This window comes from Arvicola amphibius, chromosome 3, assembly GCF_903992535.2.
Source record: "Arvicola amphibius chromosome 3, mArvAmp1.2, whole genome shotgun sequence".
Lineage (NCBI taxonomy): Eukaryota > Metazoa > Chordata > Mammalia > Rodentia > Cricetidae > Arvicola > Arvicola amphibius.
Genome location: NC_052049.1, coordinates 141,115,980 through 141,141,082, shown reverse-complemented (window position 1 = coordinate 141,141,082; position 25,103 = coordinate 141,115,980). Strand labels below are relative to the sequence as shown.

The window sequence follows — 25,103 nt, the reverse complement described above, 5'->3', positions numbered from 1 at the left end:
CTGTTACATCTGATAATCATACCTCTATTGGGATTTTAATCAAGAACATTTTGTGGGGCTGGAGAGATGGCTCAGAGGTTAAGAGCATTGCCTGCTCTTCCAAAGGTCCTGAGTTCAATTCCCAGCAACCACATGGTGGCTCCCAACCATCTGTAATGGGGTCTGGTGCACTCTTCTGGACAGCAGGCATATACACAGACAGAATATTGTATACATAATAAATAAATAAATATTAAAAAAAAAAGAACATTTTGTGCCTGGCGGTGGTGGCGCACGCCTTTAATCCCAGCACTCGGGAGGCAGATGCAGGCGGATCTCTGTGAGTTCGAGGCCAGCCTGGTCTACAAGAGCTAGTTCCAGGACAGGCTCTAAAAAAGCTGCAGAGAAACCCTGTCTCGAAAAACCAAAAAAAAGAAAAAAGAAAAAAAAAAAAAAGAAAAAAAAAAAGAACATTTTGTGTCCTAATCTCACGATTCTGGAACTTCTTTTTCCACAAATCCATTATGTATTCCAATGAGTGAGCTGGCAGAAAGGTCTGGCTATATCCCAAGACACTGACACTTTGCTAAGCTTCAACGCTCTTTATGGTTGGTCCTGCAGCGTTAACTCCAGGTTTCAAGCACAGGAAAATTTATTATGTGCACAGAATATGTTAATATTTACAATAAAAATCATGGAATAAACCATAAGGTAAAAATGTAAAAACAGCTTTTTTTCTTAAAAAATGAGACTTTTTGAGGTTTCAACATCTTTTAAATTTCTAGAAGGCTTCTTGTACTTTTCATTACTGCTTAAATTTTATAATATATGTAACAACTGAAAACAAACTAAAACCTGGGGTGGAAATGTGAATAAGTAACCCAGAAGGGAAAGAACTGTTTCGCCCACTACACAGTGAGGAAAACAGTCACAAAGCCACACAGATTAGTATCTTAATGTTGCATCATAAGAGAGCTGGATCAGAAATAAGGTGTATCTCTGAACTGACACAGACAAGCACGGACACTAAGACAAATCGTACCTTTGGTATGACGAAGAAGTGAAGTGCTATGTGTAAGTCTTTGTAGCTGAAGAGCACAAAACACTATCATTTATTAGATATTTGAGACTATAAGAGAAGGAAACAAGAATGGGAATGCTGTAGAAGACTGAAGTTAAAATGAGTTTTCTCTATGGTGGCACAAACAGGCAACAACACCTGATGCCCTGCTGATTATAGACTATACTCACATGTCACGTAAAGTAATACAAGTACACTTCTGAACAGTGTAGTCAAAAAGATCTTTAAAGATACTTATGGGAGAAGACTCTTTACTAGAACTTATTATTATAGTGGTTGAGTGTTTAGTGTCTGAATATCCTGCCCAAAAAACAAAGACATCAATTTCAACATCCAACTGTCATCCACTTTAAATCCAAGAGCCACAGTACTTTTAAGAAAATCATTATGGTGTTCGCTTCAGCAGCACATACACTAAAATTGGAATGATACAGAAAAGATTAGCATGGCTGCTACGCAAGAATGACATGCAAATTCATGAAGCGAAAAAATTAAAAACAAAAAGGAAAAAAAAGGAAAATCATTATGATAGTTAATGTGATAATTCTCTCCTACAAAGAAGGAAAGCCTGACTTAAAAAAATGTTCCAATTTAGATGGGCGCTGGTGGTGCACGCCTTTAATCCCAGCACTTGGGAGACAAAGGCAGGTGGATCTATGTGAGTTCAAGGCCAGCTTGGGCTACAGAGTGAGTTCCAGGACAGGCTCCAAAGCTACACAAACAAACTGTTTCAATTCATAAAGTAGAATGCTATCTACGGAGATCAAAGAACTAGTCTGTGTTCAAACCATGATTTGGAAAAGACTGACAATCTGAGTTCAATTGGCAGCACTATAAAATCAGAATAGTCACCAATAGAAATGTATTAGAGATATTTATCATATTTATATATCATATGGTCATTAATTTTTCTCCCTGTTCCTAGATCATGATTCTATGAAGAAATGTGATGTCTGATAGTAATTGCTCCTTGGGATACTTCAGAGAGAATTGTGGGATAATGATTATTTATTCATAGACCAAAAGTTACATCCCTAGCCAGGAGAGGGAGAGAGGGAGAGACAGAGAGAGAATGAGAAGGTAAAAAGCCGAGAGAGAAGAGAGAAGATTGAAGAGAGGAGACACACACACACACACACACACAGAGAGAGAGAGAGAGAGAGAGAGAGAGAGAGAGAATATTTTCTCCAAGGTAAAAAGCCCTTAGAACAAAAGATAATGACCTATCTACAGAGCTATACTTCCATATCATACCGATATTCAAATAAAATGGTTATGGAATACAGAACAAATTAAAATTTGACCTCAAATAATCACTTTACTTTCTGAAAACCAGATAAAAGAACTTTATGAGATCAACTATATAAATGAGGATCAAAACCTCACCTGACTCTAAAACTACCACACTTGAACCTGGGCAATCTTAAGAACACTGTGAGTATCATAGTAAATGCATAAAAGCTAATCAAAGCAAATAAGTAAACAAAAACATATAAAACATTTTCTGGAAGAGGACTGAAATGCCTATTAGAGGATCAATTAAGTCAACAAACAGACAGACAGACAGTGTGTTAAAAAATACTTCTAAAAGATGCTCTCTGATCTTCCGAAGTTCTAACACTAGATGTGTGGTGGTATAAATAAATATGCTCCCATAGGCCCATAGGGACTGGCACTAGTAGGACGTGTGGCTTTGTTGGAGGAAAACTGTTACTGTGGGTGGACTGTGAGGTCTCAGATGCTCAAGCCATACCCAGTGTTGTATTCTCTTCTTGCTGCCTACAGATCCAGATGTAGACTCTCAGTTCTTTCTCAAGCACCATGAATGCCTGCATGACACCATGCTTCTCACCATAAGGATAACGGACTCTGAACTGTATGTCAGCCCCAATTAAATGTTTTCCATTTTAAGAGTTGTGGTCATGGTTTCTCGTCACAACAATAGAAACCCTAAGATAAGACAAAATGATTTTTAAATATGATCAAAGGACAGAGAACAATGAGGCTATAAGCAGATGGACACTTATAGGACGCCTATTTGTTTCAGATACTAATCTTTTTTAATAATTTATTTTTATTTTATGTGAAATGGCATTTTGCCTGAATGTATATCAGAGTGAGTGTCAGATCTCTGAGTTATAGACAGTTATAGACAGTCATGTGGGTGCTGGGAATTGAACCATAGTTCTCTGGAAGAGCAGTCAGTGCTCTTAACCACTGAGCCACCTCTTCAGCCCCCCCTCCCCTGCCCCAGCCCCACTCCCCATATACTAATCTTAAAGCTGTATTTCAATTCTCTTCTCTGGACTGTGATCTATCATATTACTCATTGTTGTCATAAAATTGATCATCAAAACATCAAAATTAAATGTAAACACCCAGATATTTTCACTTAAGGAAGCTAGCTACCAAATGTTTATAAACTAACACCAATTCTACATTTTTTTCAGAAAATAGAAGATGGGAGAAACTTTCAAGTTCACTTATAAAGCTAGTATTACCACTATACTTCTGAGAGGTGACAGAAATACATACCAACAGAACAGGACAGAAAACAAGTGTGTCTTAGGGTTGATATTGCTGTGAAGAGACATCATGGCCATAGCAACTCTAATTAAAGAGAACATTTAATTGGATTGGTTCAGTGACAGTTCAGAGGCTGAGTCCATTATCATCATGGTGAGACATGATGGTGTGCAGGTAGACATGGTGCTGGGAGCCCTACAATCTTGTAGGCAACAGCAAGTGGTTTGAGACACTGGTGTGGCTTGACCATATATAAGACCTCAAAGTTCACCTCATAGTGACACACTTCCTCCTACAAGACTACACCTACTCAAAAAAGGCCACACCTCCTAATAGTGCCACTCACTTTGGGGGCTATTTTCTTTCAAACCACCACAAAAAGGGAATAAACCCATTCAACTATGCTCAAGTGATTTCTAACAAAAGTACATATGCAATTAAATAGAGGAAAGAGAGCTTTGTTAACAAATGATATTGTGGGGACTAGAGAGATGGTTCAGTAGTTAAAAGCACTGACTTTTTCCAGAGGAACTGGGTTCAATTTCCAGTACCCACACAAGGCAGCTCAGAACTGTCTGTAACCCTAGTTCCAGGGTATCTAACACTTTCATACATAGACATACATATAGGTATGTAGTGATATTTAATTTCTATTTTAACAAACAAAGCTTGCCTGAAGATCAGAGAGTAAAACAGCCCCACTGGTCAGCCTTACAGATGAAGCAGTGGTGACACACACCTTTAATCCCAGTAGCCACACTCATTTGCCACAGAAACGGGGAGGTAGTGGTGCATGCCTCTAATCTCAGTCCTAGAGAGGAATATAAGACAGGAGGAGACAGCTCTCACACACAGTCTCATTCTGAAATTCCTGGAGGCAGGATCGCTATTTTAGACTGAGGTAGAGGTAATAGTCAGTGCCTGGCTGTTTTGCTTTTCTGACCTTCAAGTAGTATCTGTCTCTGGGTTTTTATTAATCACGCAACACAGCAAAACACCAATGCACATAAAATGAAAATAAATAAGTTATCTTTAAAACAAATGATATAGTGGCAACTGGACATCTGCACACTATACAGAGAACCTCATACTCGTTAGGAAGGCTATTACTAAAACACAAACCAAAACCAGAATACACACAAGGGTGAAGAGGTGTAGAAGATGGAACCCTGTGCAAAGCTGGTGGGGAAAATAAAATAGTTCAACAATACAGGGAGCAATCTAGGAATCCTCAAAATATAAAATAAATGACCACATACTCTAACAGCCCCACTGCTAGAACACATATTTAAAGGAGTGGCACTATAAGGAGGTATGGCTTTGTTCAAATAGGTGTGGCCTTGTTGGAGGAAGTGTGTCACTGTGGAGGTAGGCTTTAAGGTCTCATATATGCTCAAGTCACAGCCAGTGAACAGACCACTTCCTGTGGCCTCCATATCAAGATGTATAACTCTCAGTTCCTCCAGCACTACGTCTGCCTGCATGCTGCCATGTTCCACCATGATGGACTGAACCCCGAAACTGTAAGCCACTACACTAAATGTTTTCCCTTATAACAGTTGCCAGAGTCATGGTGTCTTAGAAACCCTAAGAAGACATAACCCCATTGCAATTGACACAAGGACATAAACAGACACTTATATACCTATTTGCAGAGAATATTACTCATAAGAGAATCAGTAAAAGCAACCTTAATATCTACCAATGGATAAATAAATGAACACAAAATGATATATTTACAGAGTATTATTTAGCCTTAAAAAGCAAGAAATTCTGATACATGCTACAAACACATGAGCCTGACAGAAAGCTGAATTTGAAACACACCACTTACCAAAGACCAAAAACTTCATAACTCCACTTTCTACTTAAGAGTCCCTAAGTGGGGCTGGAGAGATGGCTCAGCGGTTAAGAGCATTGCCTGCTCTTCCAAAGGTCCTGAGTTCGATTCCCAGAAACCACATGGTGGCTCACAACCATCTGAAATGAGATCTGATGCCCCCTTCTGGCCTGCAGGCAGACACACAGACAGAATATTGTATATATAATAAATAAATAAATATTAAAAAAAAGAGTCCCTAAGTGCAATCAAACTTGAGAAAAGTAACTGTGGGCACTGATGGAAGTGGGACAAGAGTATTTTTTGTTTCCTTTGAGATAGGGTCTTACTTTGTAGCCCTGGCTGGTGTGGAACTAACTGTATAGGCTAAGCTGGTCTTGAGCTTACAAAGGCCTATGCCACCAAGCTCAGTTTTAACTATATTTTTTGGGTTTTTTTGTTTGTTTGTTTGTTTTTGAGACACGGTTTATTTGTGTACCTTTGGAGCCTGTCCAGGAACTTGCTCTGTAGACCAGGCTGGCTTTGAACTCACAGAGATTCACCTGCCTCTGCCTTCTAAGTGTGATTAAAAGCATGTGCCACTATTGCCTGGCTTAACCCAAAACAAAAGTGTAAAATCTCTGAGGGAGAAATATGAGAAAAATCGGGTCTAGAGTAAGGCAGTTCTTAGATTTGACATCAAATCACTATAAAAGGAAAAACTGATAAAGGTCTCTGTTAAGAAGATCCAAAAAGCTGGGTACCCAGGTGCACACCTTTAATCCCAGCACTCAGGGAGGCAGAGGTAAGAGGATCTCTGTGAGTTCAAGACCAACCTGGTTTACAAAGTGAGTTCCAGGACAGCCAGAGATACACAGAGAAATCCTGTCTCGAAAAACAAAGAAACAAAAGGATTAAAAAATAAACAAGACCTCAGGTTTCTGGTTCAGCATATAAAAACTAAAAAGTTACCAACTACTCCTCCAACAAGAAAAATAGTCAAAAACCCAGCATCTCATCTTAGATCTCCTCTTAGATCTCTCAGGGTGGAGTCACATGACGGATCACAAACTCCTTGAACCTGAGTGACTGACAGAGAATCACTACCACAAACCTCAGCAGGAAACTGAACTCTAACCAATGGATTATTGCAGGCTCAGTGTAGAAAGGCTAAAAGATACAAACTGCAGGAGAGCCTTATAATGGAAAGCCAGCCACACTTCCTGAGTTATCTTATGGAGTTCAACCAAGTTTCCTCAGTGAATACTAAAGAAAAATCTTGTGACTAAGGAGGAAGAGGGGGAAAAGGTCTATTTTGAAAGATGTTTCTTAACTAGTTCGACTCTCAAAACAAAACTTAGGCCGGGCGGTGGTGGTGCACGCCTTTAATCCCAGCACTCGGGAGGCAGAGGCAGGCGGATCTCTGTGAGTTCGAGGCCAGCCTGGTCTACAAGAGCTAGTTCCAGGACAGGCTCTAAAAAAGCTGCAGAGAAACCCTGTCTTGAAAAACCAAAAAAAGAAAAAAGAAAAAAAAAAAAAAACTTAGTAAACCCACTGGGGCATTACCTGAGTTGAATGAACCTGTAGAAGAAACTAATTCTGGACTCTTCTAAAGATAATCTGTTGTGGAGTATGTGTGTGGCAGGAAAGAAATGAGAAATATTAACAAAATTTATAGTCCAGTAGGTTAGGCTCATTAAAGACTGAACCTGACTTACAGAACACTACAATGCCTCTTCTCCCAAACACCTACTACTTCAGTGTTAAAGGCCTATTCACAGCAGTTCCTTCTACCTAGTATTAATAGAAGGGGCAAAAATCAGGTTTCATGAACAGGGCAAGTATCAGAATCAAACTGTGATAGGACAAGGATGCTGGAACAGATTCTGAAGATCAGATGGCAATGATTTAGTTGCTGAAGTCTATCTTTCTAAGGGCGGATGGACAATACAAGTAAGAGATGAATTCTGTAGGATCTCAAGAAGGAAAGCTAGAGAGCAAAAGCACTACAACAGAAACCAAGGATTCCTACTTTAACAAGTTTATTGGTAGACCAACAAAATTTGAAGAATGAATCTGAGCTCAGAGACTATCAATTAAAAAAACAAACCAAAGCAGAAAAACAGAAGGGGAAAAAATAACCTGACAAAAGTCAAAAGATGAAGAACTGAGATAAAACTAAAACCAACTGACTAACCAACCAACCAACTAACCAAACAACCATACCCTAATATCTGCTTAAGTCTAGAAGGGTGGGAAAAAGAGAAATGGGAGGTATCTTTGAAATCATAATGACAAAAAAATTCTCCCAAATTAATATCAGATCCCAAACCAGAGATCCAAGAAGTCCAGAGAACAAAAGGAGGGAAAACAATCTCCAAATGAACAACAGACACCAGCAACTCCCTTCACAAATAAAACCACAGTATTCTCTGACTTGAGTGGTCAGATTGGGGGGGGGGGGGAAGTCCTGACAGAAGTAGAGGCAGAGGGAGGAAAACATATCTACACAGCAGCAAAGTTGAGAATTATATTCAACTACACATGAGACATCACAGAAGCAAGTTCAGAATACAGGAAAAATATCTAAAGTACTGAGAGGAAAGAACCTCCCAAGCTGTAACATTAAACTGAAACAAAAACAAAAAACCTTCAAAACTGAAGGTGGAATATCTTCTCTTCTCATCAAAGCCTGAGAGAGTTAAGGGACAGTAGTTCTGCTTTGCAAGAAATGTTAAAGTAAGGGCTGCAGAGATGGCTCAGCAGTTAACAATGCCTTGCTACGTATTTTTAGAGGACCTGAGTTCTGTTCCCAGCACTCACACCAGGCAACTCACAAATGCCTGCAACTCCTGCTTCATTCAGGGGGTCTAACATCTTTTTGGGGCTTCTCTGAGTACATATGATAGACATACACACAAACAAAAAATAAAAATGAGCCACGCAGTAGTGGTGCATGCCTTTAATATCAGCACTCTGGAGGCAGAGGTAGGTGAATCTCTGGGTTCAAGGCCAGCCTGGTCTACAAAAGGAGTTCCAGGACAGCCAGGGCTACACTGAGAAAGCCTGTCTTGAAAATACAAAAATAAATAAATAAACAAATAAATAGATATGAATGTTAAAGAAAATAACTAGAAGTCTTGCAAAGGTTAGAATTCAGGTCCACAAAAAGGAAGGGAGATCATCAGAGCAGAGAAATGTGATGGTTAAATTCCTCACTTTTAACAGATTCAACACATTAGCTTATTCAATATAATCATATATTCAGTTATGCATATGTTTATACAAACATTTCTTATCCCTGCTTCTATATAAATAAGTCTAATAAAATAGGGACTACAAGAAAAAATTCATACGACTTTGCTATTTAAGGCACTCATCAGCATCTGCGCCACAGCAGTTTTTTTGAAATTAGGGTCAGGTTAGTTATGTATACGCACTGAAGACTTGGGAGCAAATATTAAGAAAATGTTTAGAAAGTAAATATACATAATTAGCTAACAAAGGAGAAAAAAATAGAATCATGGGACAATGCTCAATTAAGATCCAAAGGGAAGCAATAGAATGGCAGGTAAGAACAAAGACAATAAAGAGTGAGAAATATGCTCAATATTATTCCACATGATCAATAAATGCTGTAACTTTTGGTGGTCCAAATGGACTAGTTTTTTAAAATATTTATTTATTTATTATGTATACAATATTCTGTCTGTGTATGTGCCTGCAGGCCAGAAGAGGGCACCAGACCCCATTACAGATGGTTGTGAGCCACCATGTGGTTGCTGGGAATTGAACTCAGGACCTTTGGAAGAGCAAGCAGTGCTCTTAACCTCTGAGCCATCTCTCCAGCCCCCCAAATGGACTAGTTTTAAGTTCTGTATTTTAGTAATAGTCCTAATTGTTAATTATTTGCAGTTTAGAAATTAAACTTAAGCTGGGTGGTGGTGGCGCACGCCTTTAATCCCAGCACTCGGGAAGCAGAGGCAGGCGGATCTCTGAGTTCGAGGCCAGCCTGGTCTATAAGAGCTAGTTCCTGGACAGGCGCTAGAAACTACAGGGAAACCCTGTCTCAAAAAAACAAAAAAACAAAAAAAGAAAAAAAAAAAGAAAAAAAAAGAAATTAAACTTAATCACAGATATGTATGTCTAGGATAAAACAGTAACCAACATGGTTTGGGACTCAAGAAGTTCAGCCATCTGGTGGATGATTCATAACACATTTTCCAGTAACAATGTGGGACAGAGAAGATTTGGAAGCAGGCAAAGCTATCAAGAGAGAGAGTAGCATTACATAATGATAAAAGGGCTGAATTTTCCAAAAAGACATATTACCCTATAAGGCACAAGAGTCAAACAATACAGTTAAACTGTAATAAAAAAAAAAAAAAAACCAAACCCACTGTTACAGCTGGAGATGTCAACATCCCTCTATCAGAAACTGGCAGAACCAGTTGTAACAAAATCAGGACACACTTGACCCTAATACTATCAATCACCTATAATGGATATTTGCAGAGTATTTAATCCAACAACTGTCAAGGCACACAAAGAACATTCACCAAGACTACATTCTGGGTTATGAGAGAATGTCTTAACAAATTTTCTCTCATTTTACAATGGCATAAACTAGGAATAAAAAGATAGCTGGAAATTCAAAATATGTAGAGATAAAGCAAAAGGCTTGTAAACAACATATGATTTTTTTTTTTAAAAGAGACCGTGGGGGCTGGAGATATGGCTCACTGGTTGCTCTTCCAGAGGTCCTGAGTTCAGTTCCCAGCAACCACATAGTGGTTCACAACCATCTATAAGAGGATCTGATGCTCTCTTCTGGCATGCAAGTACATATGTAGAACACTCATACATAAAATATAAATAATTTTTAAAAAAGAGATCAAAAGAAATCTTTTAAATTTATTTTTGAGAATTATTTTATGTATATGAGTGTTTTGATTGCATATATGTATATTCACCATGCCTGATGCCCACAGAGATCTGAAGAAGGCATTGGATCCTCTGAGACTGAAGTTACTGGATAGCTGCGCTGTCATATGGGTGATGGGAATTGAACCAAGGTCCTCTGTAAGAGCAACAAATGTTATTAACTGCTGATACAGCTCTACAACTCCCAGAGTAATCTTAAAATACTTTGATGTTAAATAAAAAACATAATCCATCAAAACCTGTGGGAAGCAATAAAAGCAGTGCTAAAAAAAGAAACTATTTCAGAGTATATGCATTAGAAAAGAAAATGCAAAATCAATAACCTAAGCTTTCACCTTACGAAAGCAGGAAAATAAGATGCTATGGTGTGAATGTACACTGCCTTGGACAGGCTCATTCATGTGTTTGAATACTTGATCCCCACCCAGCTAGTGGTGCTGTTCTGGGAGGTTGTGGAACCCTGGGGCAGGGGGCATGGTTGGCAGAGATAGGCTACTGGAGGAAAGCCCTTGAGGATCCCCCATCCCATTTTGTTTTTTACACTTCTACTTCTACTAAGGGGGACAGAGTCATTCTTGCCACCACACTTTCTTTGTCATGATGAACTGAGACTTCTTAAGGTGCTCCAAAAAGACAGGTATCAGAAGGCTCAGGGGAAAACATCATGCCACAAATGCTGGTTCACCTGTAATGCTAGCCAAGTAAACAGGAGCCTGGAAATCAGAGGAGTAAGCTGCCTAGCTACAGCAAGACTGGTCACATAGAAAAAGTCTGAATTTGACTTTGACCTTGTCTCAATAAATATGATAGAAGAGTGATCAAGAATGACTCAGGACATCAACCTCAGGTTTCCACACATGTGCACACATTGATGGGACTATCCACAGAGAGAAGTCTGAACATATACATACCTACACACATAAAACAGAAAAAGAAAAAAAGAGAGATCTTACCACAGCAATGAGAAAAGTAACATAAAAGAGTTTTAAAAATTACTAATATCAGAAATGAAAAAGTGGACATTATGACCACTGAAAAGTCAATAAAGAAAAACTGCACAACTTTATGCCATCAAATCTCATAACCTATGTTGGGAGCTGTGAACCTTCCAGATCCTGAATTTCTGGTAAAACACTTGTAATGCTTGCAGCTGTTCTGAGCACGAGACCCTCAGGAGTTCCTGATGGCAGGGGAGTGGTTTCTGGTGGGTTTGGCTGGGGCGTGGCTATCAGTTAAGAATCTCTGTATAAGTGGCTCTGGTATACAATAAGGGGGGCATTCCTGTTTCAAGGATGATCCCTGTGTCTGTCTGTGAGTCTTCATGTGTTTCAACCTCCAGCCCCTTGACCAGCTCACAAACTGTATGGTAGCGCATACAGCGCAGACGGGCGTGGTGCACTACAAACCTACATAAATTCCTTAGTCAACAAAATCTATCACAATTAGGAAACAAAGACTGAACAGGTCTTGATCCACTAAAGAAATGAAATAAATAATTAATAGCCTTTCAAAGCAGAAAGCAAAAGATCTAGGTGCATTCATTAGTAAACTGAACTAGTGCGTTCACTGACTGTCAACAAAAAAACAAGCAATATAATGAAAAAGTGTATAAATGGTTATGGAGCAACTGGACAGTCACAAACAGAAAGAGGTTAAATAGACATAAGCATTGCACCCCGAACAAAAACTACATCAAAATGGATTACAGAAGTAAATACAAATGAAAAGTACTTTCTAGATGCTAGCAAAGGAGAACATCTTTAGAAGTTTGTGTGCTCATGCGGGCTTATATATACTGAATGTGGTGTGACTTTTCAGATATAAAACCAAAGGCAAAATCTACAAAAGTAAGACTGCTGAGCTGGACTTTATTTAAATGAAAACTTCTGTTCTATGAACAGAATTTCATTCTCTGTCAAGAGAATGAAAAGAAAAAGAAAAGCTAGGTGACAAAATCTGTAGAAGATGCATTAAATAAAATTAGAGAGGCGGGCATGTCTGAGAGTTCCAGGATAGCTAGAAATGCATTGTAAGAGCAGGTCTTAAATTTTTTATTTTTTATTTATTCATTTTTTAAATGATTTATTTATTTATTATGCATACAGTATTCTGCCTGCATGTATGCCTGCAGGCCAGAGGAGGGCACCCAGATCTCATTACAGATGGTTGTGAGCCACCATGTGGTTGTTGGGAATTGAACTCAGGACCTCTAGAAGAACAGTCAGTGCTCTTAACCTCTGAGCCATCTCTCCAGCCCAAATTTTTTATTTTTTCAAAAGCTATAGGCTTACAACTCAATACTAAGAATACAAGAACCACGAGGCCGTGGTGGTGCATGCCTTTAATCAGAGCACTCGGGGTGGGGGGCAGGGGGCGATGTGTGTGTGTGTGTGTGTGTGTGTGTACAGGCAGATCTCTGTGAGTTTGAGGCCAGCCTGGTCTACTGAGTAAGTTCCAAGACAGGCTCCAAAGCTACAGAGAGACCTTGTCTCAAACAAACAAACAAAAAATTAAAAATTTAAAAAAAAGAACTACATACAAATGTCATCAAAGAAAAGATATAGAAAGTAAACAAAGAGGGCGTAGATACCCCACATATACATGTCATTAGAGAAATGCTGACTGAAATACAGTAAAATATTGCTATGCATTAGAATGTCCACAATCCAGAAGGCAGGAACACCAAATCTGAAGCCACGCACAATAAGATTTTACTGCTAGTGAGAACATTAGCTGGGAGAGCCTCTTCAAAGAAGTTTCTTACAAAATGAAGCATATTCTTAACATATGTTCCAGTAATTGTACTCCTTGGCATTTATCCAAAAGAGGTGAAAACGTGTTTACTCAAAACTCTACACACATGTTTATAGCAGACTGATTCATAATAGCCCAAAATTAAAAGCAATAAAAATGTCATTCTGCTGGTAAATGAATAAATAAACAATAGGAAAATAATCCATCAATGGAATATTATTCAGCACTAAAAAGAAATGAGCTATATAAGCCACAAAAATACATGGAGGAACACTACTAAATGCACATTAGTAAGTGAAGTAAGTCAATGTGAAGAGAGCACATATTATATGATCATACTCAACAATAATCTGGAGAGGTAACCTTATGAAAACAGTAAAAAGATCAGTGGTTGCCAAAGTTTGGGAAGAACTAGTGATATACGGGCAGGGCACAGGGGATGTTTAGGGCAGAGAGATTATTCTTCATGATGTAATCATGGGTACATGTCCTCATGTACTATACAGTATCAAGAGTGCAGCCCATGTGAATGTACACTGCGGGGGGAAAATAGGTTGAAGTAGCTTCAAAAAATTTAATAAATCTATCACTGATATAGAATGTTGATAATAGAGGCAGTTATATATGCTGGGCAACAGTGGTAGAAAGAGAAAAAAGTCCTTTTTTGTGCATTGAGCTTTTTATATAGATTAGCCCATAGCAAATTTTGTTATTTATGGCTGAGCAGCTTGGCATTGTGTGGTTTCTTTTTTTTCCTTTTAGATTTTATTTATTTATTTATTTATTGATTGATTGATTGATTTAGTATCCTGCCTGTAGGCCAGAAGAGGGCACCAGACCCCATTACAGATGGTTGTGAGCCACCACGTGGTTGCTGGGAATTGAACTCAGGACCTCTGGAAGAGCAGTCAGTGCTCTTAACTGCTGAGCCATCTCTCCAGCCCTCTTTTTTTTTTTCTTAAGATTTATTTATTTTTATTTTATGTGCATTGGTGTTCTGCTTGCATGTATATCTGAAGATGCCAGATCCCTTGAAATTGGAGTTACAGATAGTTGTGAGTTGCCATGTGGATGCTGGGACTTGAACCCAGGTCCCTTAGAAGAGCAGTCAGTACTCTTAACCGCTGAGCCACCTCTACAGCCCCTCTTGTGGGATTTTTAATACTGGGACTGGGGGCAGTTGTTGACTCTTTTGCTTACTTATGGGACCCTTTTCCTCCTACTGGGTTGCCTCATCTAGTCTTGATTTGATGGCATGTGCCTGGTCTTACAGGAGCACATTATGTTGTGTTTGGCTGATGTCCCTGGGAGGTTTTACTCTTTTCTGAGTGAAGACTGGGGCAGGGGAGGGAGGGGGAAACTGTGGTCAGGAGAAGAGAGAAGAAGAATAAGAGAGAATAAATACTAAACATCACTGTTTCTGTCTGTAGAAGACTTCATAGAGCTGGACATTTGAGGGTGTTATGCTGTTCAAAGTGTGAATTTCCTTCAAAATGTATTTTGTATGGCATGAAGTTAATTTATTAGCTCAACTTGACATCTTTAAATGTTAGCTTCACATTTTGTTAGAATCCTTACAGAACAGTTATACTTGTAGAGTAAACCTAGCTCTATGCTATAGAATTTATAGAGTCTCAATTAATGCCAACAGTGTTCAGCTAAGTCTGAAAATTTATTTCTCAGTACCATATGTCTCTTTAAACTACAGGTCCCAAAAGCTGTTTTCTGGAACTGGTCCTGTATATGTGACATTCAGTACTCAGGCAGTTAGGGACACCTTTAAAATAGTGTCTCAGATTTCTCAAGCTGCCCCCTTCTCTCTAGTATCTGAACATATAGAGTCCGATGCTTTAGCAGCTGTGCTAAATAATGGCTTATGCCATCTTGTAGACCTCTGTGTAAGAACGGTCTGGTTAGCTGAACTATACTATGAATTGTCAAGGAAAACATACCTTTTAGACTTCCCTTCTCCGTGCTTTATTATTTAACAATAAATATAACTTAACATGTAATGTAGTTTTTATTCAGCTTTACAACTGATTCTAGAGAGGATAAGTTCAATACTCATTACTCCATTAATGTAGGACCTGAAAGTAAATATGTACCAAAATTTTAGGTATTTTGTAAGATAGTATTTTATATATTTCATTGAGAAATAAAATAAAGAAAAAATAAAAATTGAGAAATAAAAATATAAAAGATAAACCAAGAACACTTTCCATAATGAATATCTGCTAACTTTGATGTATTTTCTTCTACTTATATGCAAATATTTGGTTATATAAATGTACATTATTAGAACAGGCTGGGCAGCAGTGGCTCATGTCTTTAAGCCTAGCACTTAGGAGGCAGAGGCAGGTGGCTCTCTGTAACTTCAAGGGTAGCCTGATCTACAGAGCAAATTCTGGGACAGGTTCTAAAGCTACACAAAGAAACTGTCTTGGAAAAAAAGGAAAGATATTAGGACAGAATTAATTTTATATGTTTTTGCCCATGTAACATTACATGATGATTATATTCTCAAATTGTCACATATTATTTAACAATAGGATCCTTTTATTACTATACAGTAAAATCTTGATAGTAATTTTAAAATAAGCATTCCTTCTTTGTCAGACATTGATGCCCTATCACTATATATTAATGCTTTGTTCTCAAAAACCACATAGCTGACTCCATAATTTAGGTCTTTATTGAACTATTACTTTGAAGTCTTCTTGACCAAGCAATCTGTTTACAATTGTAGTCCCATTCCTGACATACACAATCTCTATTCTCTTACTTACTTTTCCTCAGAGAATTTACCACCATACTTGAGTATGTACTGTTTATTGTTTATATTGATTAAATTGATTTTGTCCTAATATTGAAATGATCTTAATACACAAGTATATATCCAAATATTTGTGTATAAACAGAAGAAAATACACTGAAGTTAGTAGATACTCATTATAGAAAATATTCTTGGTGTATTTCTTTAAAACCTGTCTCCTTCCACCAAGACACAAGGTTTGGGCTGGAAAGATGGATCAGTAGTTAAGAACACATATTGCTCTTCCCAAAGACTGGAGATAGTTCCCAGCATCCACATTAGGTAACTTACATCTGCTTAAAAATCCCAGCTGCAGGGGGATCTCACATCTCTGACTTCTGTGTGCACTTGCATTCATGTGCACACACATCCCATACACATGATTAAAATAATAAAAATAAATCTTATTTTTTTTTTTAAAAAAAAAGACACAAGGTTTGTGAAATCAGGTACCTTTGAGAATCTTGTTTATTGCTTTAGTCTCACTGTGTAAAGAGTACCTCCAATATCAGATACTTAGCTAGTGCTTGTTGAAAGACTTTAATGTTAAGGAAGGGAGCCGGGAGTGGTGTTGCATGTCTTTAACCCCAGCACTCAATGAGGCAGAGGCAGGAAGATCTCTGTAAATTTGAGGCCAGTCTGGTCTACAGATTGAGTTCCAAAATAGCCAAAGATACACAGAGAAACCCTGTCTCGAAAAACAACAACAACAACAAAACAAAAACAAAATTAAGGATGTACTATATAACATAATTCTGACTAAACAAATGAACAAAAGTGTATACAAATTAAAGAAATAAAAATGTGTTATCATGAAAGAAAATTCTTTAGCATTTTTAATTTTTTAATTAATATGCTTTTTATTATGGGAAAATAAACTTCTTTTACAAAAGATGATACATTATCAAGCAAGAAATATATAAAAGTAAAAATGGACTAAAACATCCTTCTGTAACTGACAATTCATCAAATCATAAATATTTGCTAACATAATACAGCAGAGATACGAAGATAAATAATGTACAGTTGCTACCTATCGTCTCAGCATCAACCAGGTAAGACATACATCATTTACAAATACAATACATGAAAGCTGTGACAGATGCTATACTGCACGTGTGAGGTCACACAGGCTGAAGAACAGTGGGAAGCATGTGGTCAAACTGAGTGGCCTCTGGTTACGGTCCAGATGGGAAAGGAGCTACTTGACTTAAGACAAGGAGAAGAAATGAAAGAATAGAGGACAGAGTTTTAGGAAAACTTACACCAAGTTACTCCATAACCACCCAGCAAGTTTCCTTCAGAAGTAAGGTAATCATACCACACTGTGGGTCACACATGCTTGGTGGAAAACTGTCGGAGAAAGGGGGATAGAGAGGATATGCTGGAAAATCAAGTCAAGAAATTTATCACTATTTGATTTTGTAAGCAGCTTTAAAATAAACATTTTAAAGGTAAATCACTAATTTCAGAATGGGTAAAAAAAATATATTTAAAAAAAGAGTATTTTGAAAAAAATCACTGACATCAACTCTCCAAACATTACCAAAAACTACACACTGTGCATGTATGTTTAGTTTTGTGTGTGAAATTGTATAACTACATTACATTTTTACCCTATTAATATTCTATCTATAGAATGTATTCATAAACTGGAATACAGTAAACATTTTAACAGCTGTATAACTTTCCAAATTTTATTCTTTCCTGTTTTTTTTTTTTTTTTTTTTTTTTTTTTTTTTGGTTTTTCGAGACAGGGTTTCTCTGTGGCTTTAGAGCCTGTCCTGGAACTAGCTCTTGTAGACCAGGCTGGTCTCGAACTCACAGAGATCCGCCTGCCTCTGCCTCCCGAGTGCTGGGATTAAAGGCGTGACTTTCCTGTTTTTTAATTAGAGTTAGGTTTAAGTGCAAAAATATGAGCTATCTGATTTTTCATTTTAAGTAATAAAATCTAGGATTTTTTGAGGTATCGTCTACCACTTTTAACAGAGAGAATTTTTAATTCCATCCATTAATTTTTATTATGCTTTAGATTTTTTTTTTCTTTTTTTGGTTTTTCGAGACAGGGTTTCTCTGCAGCTTTTTTAGAGCCTGTCCTGGAACTAGCTCTTGTAGACCAGGCTGGCCTCGAACTCACAGAGATTCGCCTGCCTCTGCCTCCCGAGTGCTGGGATTAAAGGCGTGCGCCACCACCGCCCAGCTATGCTTTAGATTTTTGTTAATCTATTCTGACTTGTTTTCATTTAAGTATCTAAGCATCTGGAATTCTCCTGGTTATTATTGCTATGTCAAGGCTCTGAATTCCCTTTCTCTTGCAAGTAGTCAAACAATTTTACTTACCCTCTTGCTGATCACGTCTTTTAACATTTATTTATAATGTAAATACAATTTAATTACGAATTTAAATGAAAGAAAAGGAATGTAAACAGCAGCACAAAACAAGATTTTTATCATTAAATGTTTCTGAATTTAACAGCTTTATATTTGGATCATAAATAATGGTTAACTACAGTCTAAAATGAACGTAACAGATAAGTCTAAACTATACCATTTATTTTTAATCTGCTACAATCACTCTAGTGTCCATTTGCCATTTTAAGTTCTTGCAAAGATTAAATGCTTGCAACCCAACTATAAACTCAAGAAACAAAAACACACAGCACCGCTGACATACCCAGATAATCTTCCATGAAACTGGATTATTTCCCCCCACATTTCAGATCTTTATCTTCCTCCACACTGTTCAAGCAGCCTCTATATTGAGCTGCCACATGTTTCAGCTTACTTTAAAAACTATTACTTCCAAACTATTAGGGAAATACTACAATTTAGAATACACACACACACACGAACTTTTAGAACAAGATATGACATATTTATATCAAAAAGTTTGAAAAGGTACAAGAATTCATAAATAAGCCAGGCACAGTGTTGCATACCTTTAATCCCAGCATTCAAGCTTTGTGAGTTCAAGGCCAGCCTGGTCTACAGAGCAAGTTGACAAGCCAGGGATATACAATAAAACCTCATCTCCAAAGAAGAATAAATGAACCCCAAATATCCCTTTATCTTAGTTCCTCTGAGTCTTCCGCAGGTTAGGGCTTGGTAGCTTGATGTGTGGGGACCACAGCAAGCAAGCAAGCAATCCATCTAGCACAACCCTCTCCTCTTAGCCTGCTGACTTATACCTTCTCTTCAGCACATTACTCAATGATTTTACATAATACTTAGATCAGTCTCCTTACATCTTTAGTATTCCAGTTAAACTTCGAAACAATCTAATTTCTAAAAATAAACAAACAACAAAACAGTTATCTAATCAGATTCTAAATGTAAGACAAGCAAATATAATGCACTCCACTGACCTCAGCCCATTTCTGCCCCTTGGACTCCTTCCAGCCTCTGCACTCAATACCTGTAGGTTCCACATGTGAAATACACATGCATGTATTCGACAAACCATGGATTTTTTTAAGTCTCTATAATAATCACACTTTTTTTTTCTGTCACCATTTCCTATCTTAATACATGTTAACTAGTATTCACACTGTGTTAGAAATTAGACAGTACACTAAAGATGACTTAAGCACATAGGCTGAATGCAAACACTGTGCCATGTAAGAACTAAGGACCTTCCAGTGCCTTGGACTCAATCTCCCACAGATACAAGGAACACTGTTTTAGCATTCCTAGATATGCTCCCTTCTCGTATCACAGTCCCTTTAACTACTATGATTAATATTCAAATAAAACCCAGAAATAACAACATTCCTTATATGCAGATGGAATGTTAATGTGCATTCTCTGAATTTTACTGGAATTAAAAAAATAGCAGGTGACAATTTGCCAAGCACTTACCTTATGCCAGATTCTATAGTAAGTGCTTTACATGAAATATCTCACTTAATTTGTACTATAACCCTGTAAGGCATACAATGAAAAAGAAAACAACTTCAAAAAGTTAGGTTACTTGGGTGGGAAAATCTAGAGATCAATTCTAGAATATATGATAAGGCTTGCTGACTCTTTGTAATTCTCAGTTTTTACTTTTGAAACTATTTAAAGTTTTTATTCTTAAATTTTTTCTACCCATCATGAGAAAATTAATTTAGAGAAATGTAATTATCTTACTGTGTCAAAACACACTGAAGATAAAAATCTGGCAGCTGACATAATATCCATGCATATGAATATATAAAGGCAGAACTGTTTAGAAATGATGTACTCCACAAAAGAACCACATGAGAGTGTAGACTAGTGACAGTGAGATTCAAGGTAGTATTTTGACATTTTTCTTTTTTCTTATAATAGTAAAAACAATAAGCTTTGGCCTATCTAAAGCAGTAGAAGACTGACCTAAGAGGATAAAGACTTTAAAGAAAAAGAACAGTCAAGTGAACTTTATGAGCATAGAAATCTATGTACTATAATTAAGCCACATCAAGGTGTTATATAAAAGTGCTACCGGACATGAATCTACTATCTTTGATACTCTAGAATTATAAATGGATAGTCTTTTACTTCTAATTGTTATTAGAACTCAAGCAACACAATACACTTTTCAACACTTAAAAAAAAATCAATGTATGGGCCAGTGAAATGGTTCAGTGAGTAAAGCTCTTGCTACCAAGGTGAATTCTGTCCCTGAAACCCATATTATGGAAGAAAAGAAACAACTCCTGAAAGTTGTCTTCTGGACCCCACATGTGTGCCAATGCATGGTTACATGTGCATTCATGCATGAATACACACACAAATACAATAAATGTCATAAATTTTTAAATCAAAGTTCTAAAACAGACGGAATGACTCAATGATTTTGTAACCACATTAAAAATCATTTCATTGTCTGCTCAAGAGTAAATCTAATGGTATAAATTTTACCAATATAAAACAGGTCACCGAAGTGTTCAACAATCACTTGAAAAAAAATGAAGTGGTCTGTACATAAAACTAGGTTTAAAAATGGCAAATTGTCCTTGAACTGTTTTCATAATTTTATTAACTTGTAGTGATATTTTGCTTGTGATCTAACAAATAAAGTTTGCCTGAAGATCAGAGTGCAGAGCTAAGCTGCTAGTAAGCCATAGAGCCAAGCAGTGGTGGCACACATCTTTAATCCTAGCACTCAGGAGAGGCAGATGGATCTCTCTGAATTCAAGGCCGTCCTGGGCTACATGAGACTGAATCTGTCTAAAAGAGAAACAGAGCTCACACAAAGGTGATCCCAGCACTAGGGAGGTAGAGACAGGAATGATATGGCTGGGTGGAGAGGAATATAAGGTGGAAGAAGACAGGAGCTCAGATGCAGTCTAGTTGCAGTCTGAGTATTCATAGAGACAGGGTCACCCCTTCAGTCTGCACTTGGTAGAGGTAAGAACTCTCTAGTGGCTGGCAGCTCTGCTTCTCTGATCTTTCAGCTTTTATCCCCCAATATCTGATTCCAGGTTTTCATTATTAAAACCAATTAGAATTTGTGCTACAATTACTTGCAACTTGTATAATGCAGGTTTTCAGATTCAGCGACAACACATGTATGAAGTATGTTACAGCCAGCAGGTTACTAAATAATGTAGTATGATCTGTAAGTGATATTCTTACAGACAACATATGGCAAGATCTTATTTTAAAACCGAGCCTAACAATATGTCTTTTAAAATTTTTATTTTTATATGTGTGGATGTTTTGCCTGCATGCATTTCTGGTGCCCACGAGGTCAGAAAAGGACCTCAGATCCCCTGGAACTGTAGTTACAGATGGTTGTGAACCATCATGTGGGTGCTGGGAACCAAAACTGGGTCTTCTTTGAGAGCAGCCAGTGCTCTAACCACTGAGCAATCTCCCCAGTCCAACAATCTGTCTTTTAATTGCTATGTTTAAAATATTAACAAGGTTACCAGCAAATTTAGACTATTCAGTACCATATTTCTAATTCTTTACCATGTTGTCTTTTCCTTTTTTTCTTTTTGGTCTATTTCTATCATATCTATTTTTGTGATGTTGGGGTGAAAAAAAATCAGGTCTTTATAAACTACTTAACCACTGAGCTACACCTCCAGCACTCTTTTCTCACTGTATTTGCACACTGTATGAGGCCCTGACTTTCTTGTGTGTGCACGTGCCCTTATGTGAAGGCGCTTACGGGAGCCAGGGACAACTTCAGGTGGTGGTGGTTTTCAGGAAGTTCCAAGCTTTTTTTTTTCCTCCCTTCAAATACGTCTGAGTGTTTGCTTGTAAGTATGCCTGTGCAGCACATGTGTGCCTAGTGCACACAAAGGCCAGAAGAGGGCACTGGATACCCTGCAACTGGAGTTACAGCGGAAGCTGCCTATGGGTCCTGAGAACCAAACCCAGGTCCTCTAGAAGAACAGTACTGCTAATTCCCCAAGTCACCTTTTCAGTCCCAAACCTTGTTTTTTGTTTTTGTTTTTTTTTTCTTTTAAGACAGAGTTTTTCAAAGGCCTGGAACTCGCCAAATAGGTGAGGCAAATCCAGGGATGTAAATTTATGTACCTCTTCAGTGATGGATATAAACTTACACCACTGCACCTGGTCATTCCTACCTCCCCTTTCCTTTCCATGAGTTCTGGGGATTGAACACAGACCTCAGGTGTGTAAAGCAACTGAGCTATCTACTAGCCTGACTCCATTTTCTATATTCTTTTGGTGTATTGTATTAGCAAGCTTTCCATTACCATAACAAAATACGTGGGGTAATCAGCTTAATAAGAGAAAAGGTTTAATCTGAGAGACTCAAACAATCCTGTGGTTCCAATACCAACTTCAATGGCAAGCCTCCAGTGATCTAACATCTTCCAAGTAGGCTACAGTTTTTAAATGTTCCATCACCTTTCAACTGTGCCACTAGCTGCAGACAAAAAAAACACCCATGATTCTTTAAAGGATATTTCTGAGCCAAAGTATAGTATCACTAGACTTTTTTAAAGGATATTTTTGAGCCAAAGTATAGTGAGTATCAACTACATTTCATTCTACTTGGTCTCTTTTAGTAGTATAGCCCTATAGTTCGCTACATAATTAAACTAATCCAAGTCCACTTTCATTATATTCTCCCATAAGGCATCATTTCCAACTTTTTTGTCCCATCTACTGAACACTGTTGTTATTTACTTTATTTATTCATGAGCTAAATATGGGCTTATCTAAGAACTATTCATAAATGTATTGATGTTGCTATTATGAGTGAACTCTTATGAGCCACTTAATAAGTTTTATTCCTTATTTTTATCTGCTCTTCATTTATGCAAACCTGAGTTTCTGACCTATATCATTATTAGTCTATAGTATACTTCATAGTCCTTGCAAATCAAGCATACCAGTGACAAGTTCTCTTAGTATTTCTTGTTCCTTTTTATTGTACTTATTTATTTCATATGTATGTGGCATCATGTACCATAACGCGACACATGTGCAGATCAGAGGACAACTTCTAGGACTCAGTTCTCTCCTTCTACCATGTGTATCCCAGGGTTCGAGCCCTGAGGTTCGCTTGGTGGCATATGCTTATACCTTAAGCCATTTTACTGACCCGCTCCATCTTTTTGAAGGACAATTCTGGTAAGTGCTGAATTCTGTGCTGGTGTTCTTTTGTTTTTTTTTTTTTTTTAATTTGTTTTATTTTTATTTATTTTTGAGACAAGGTTTCTCTGTGTAACAGCTCTGGCTGTTTTGGAACTTTCTTTGTAGACCAGGCTGGACTCAATCTCTGAAATTCACCTGCCTCTGCCTCCCAAATGCTGGGATTAAAGGTGTGTGCCACCACAGCCTAGTGTTTTTGATTTTGACACTAAATATTTTACTTCATTTTTTTCCCTGCATGATTTTTCAAGAAAGGTTTGACAAACATTTATTTTGGGGTTTTCTCCTTTGAATTCTTTCAAGATTTTCTGACTGTGCTCATTTGTAGTTGGAATATGGCAAGGCATAATGTTCTTAGCATTTATTCTGTTTGGTTTTCTCTGGGCTTCCAGGATCTGTATTTTGGTATCTAGTAATTAACTTTGGAAAAATTTCAAGACATTATCATGTCATATATTTCTATTTTTTTTCGTTTCCTCAAAACAGGTTTTCTCTGTGTAACAGTCCTAGCTGTCCTGGAACCCTCTGTAGACCAGACTGGCCTTGGACTCATAGAGATCCACCTTACCTCTGCCTCCTGAGCCTACTCGAAAACTGCAATTTCTTTTATATTCTTTTTCTTTATATGTCAGTGTTGGAAATGTCTTGGGATAGCTTCATATTCCATGATTCTTGCCTCAGTCATGTTCAATCTCATATTACTAACAATAGTATTTAGTAGTTTCCGTGGTACTGGTACTGAATCCAGGGCCTGAGGCATGCTAGTCACTCAAGTGTATTGCCACTGCACTAGCTATATCCCTAACTCTAAGGGTATTTATTTCTACCTTTTCCTTTGAATTTTCTATTCCTATGCTTATTTATCTGTTCTTTTTTAAAATATTTATTTATTCATTATGTATACAATATTCTGTGTGTATGTCTGCAGGCCAGAAGAGAGCACCAGACCCCATTACAGATGGTTGTGAGCCACCATGTGGTTGCTGGGAATTGAACTCAGGACCTTTGGAAGAACAGGCAATGCTCTTAACCGCTGAGCCATCTCTCCAGCCCCCTATTTATCTGTTCTTGTATGTTGCCCAAAATATTACTCTCAGTTAAAAAACTATTCTAATCTTTACCCAAACTGATCTTGAATACGTGATTTCTATGCTTGGTTTTCTTCTTCAGACTTTGCTTATTTTATTTTTTACCTTTTAGCGTGTCTTGTAACCTGCTGAAGACCCAGCAATGATATACAACAGAAGCAGAGGGTCCCTGTAATGTTTTGCATTGTTTGGCAGGAATTGGACTGTGTTTATCATTTGTTACTCATGGTGTGATAGGCTAATATTTTGTTGTTCTTCTTTTTGCCTCCCATTTATTTTAGGCTTCCTCTAGGATTCCTTAAACAGGGTGTAAAGACGAAAGTTCTTTCAAATATGATCTTCTGTAATTATACAAGAGCCCCACTAATAGGGTGGTAAAGTGTAAAGGGAGGGGGATTGTATACGCCTATCAGTAAGGCCTTAGTCTTTCAGAGTCTGAGCTGGAGGTTTCTCTCTTCTTGTATCAAAGACTAGACAAGGGTGTTTTTCTCCCTTCAGGCC

The 25,103-nt window shown here is 37.6% G+C and overlaps 1 protein-coding gene and 1 non-coding gene across 4 annotated transcripts in view; one reads left to right on the top strand and one right to left on the bottom strand.

Moving 5' to 3' along the window:
- The window catches only part of Rfx7 (regulatory factor X7), a 96,324-nt gene that overhangs the window by 54,488 nt on the left and 16,733 nt on the right, over positions 1–25,103 (bottom strand). The gene's annotated exons all lie outside the window — the stretch shown is intronic.
- Positions 1,451–1,557, top strand: LOC119810878. Its single transcript, XR_005284822.1, has one exon. It is a non-coding gene; the product is annotated as a U6 spliceosomal RNA (small nuclear RNA).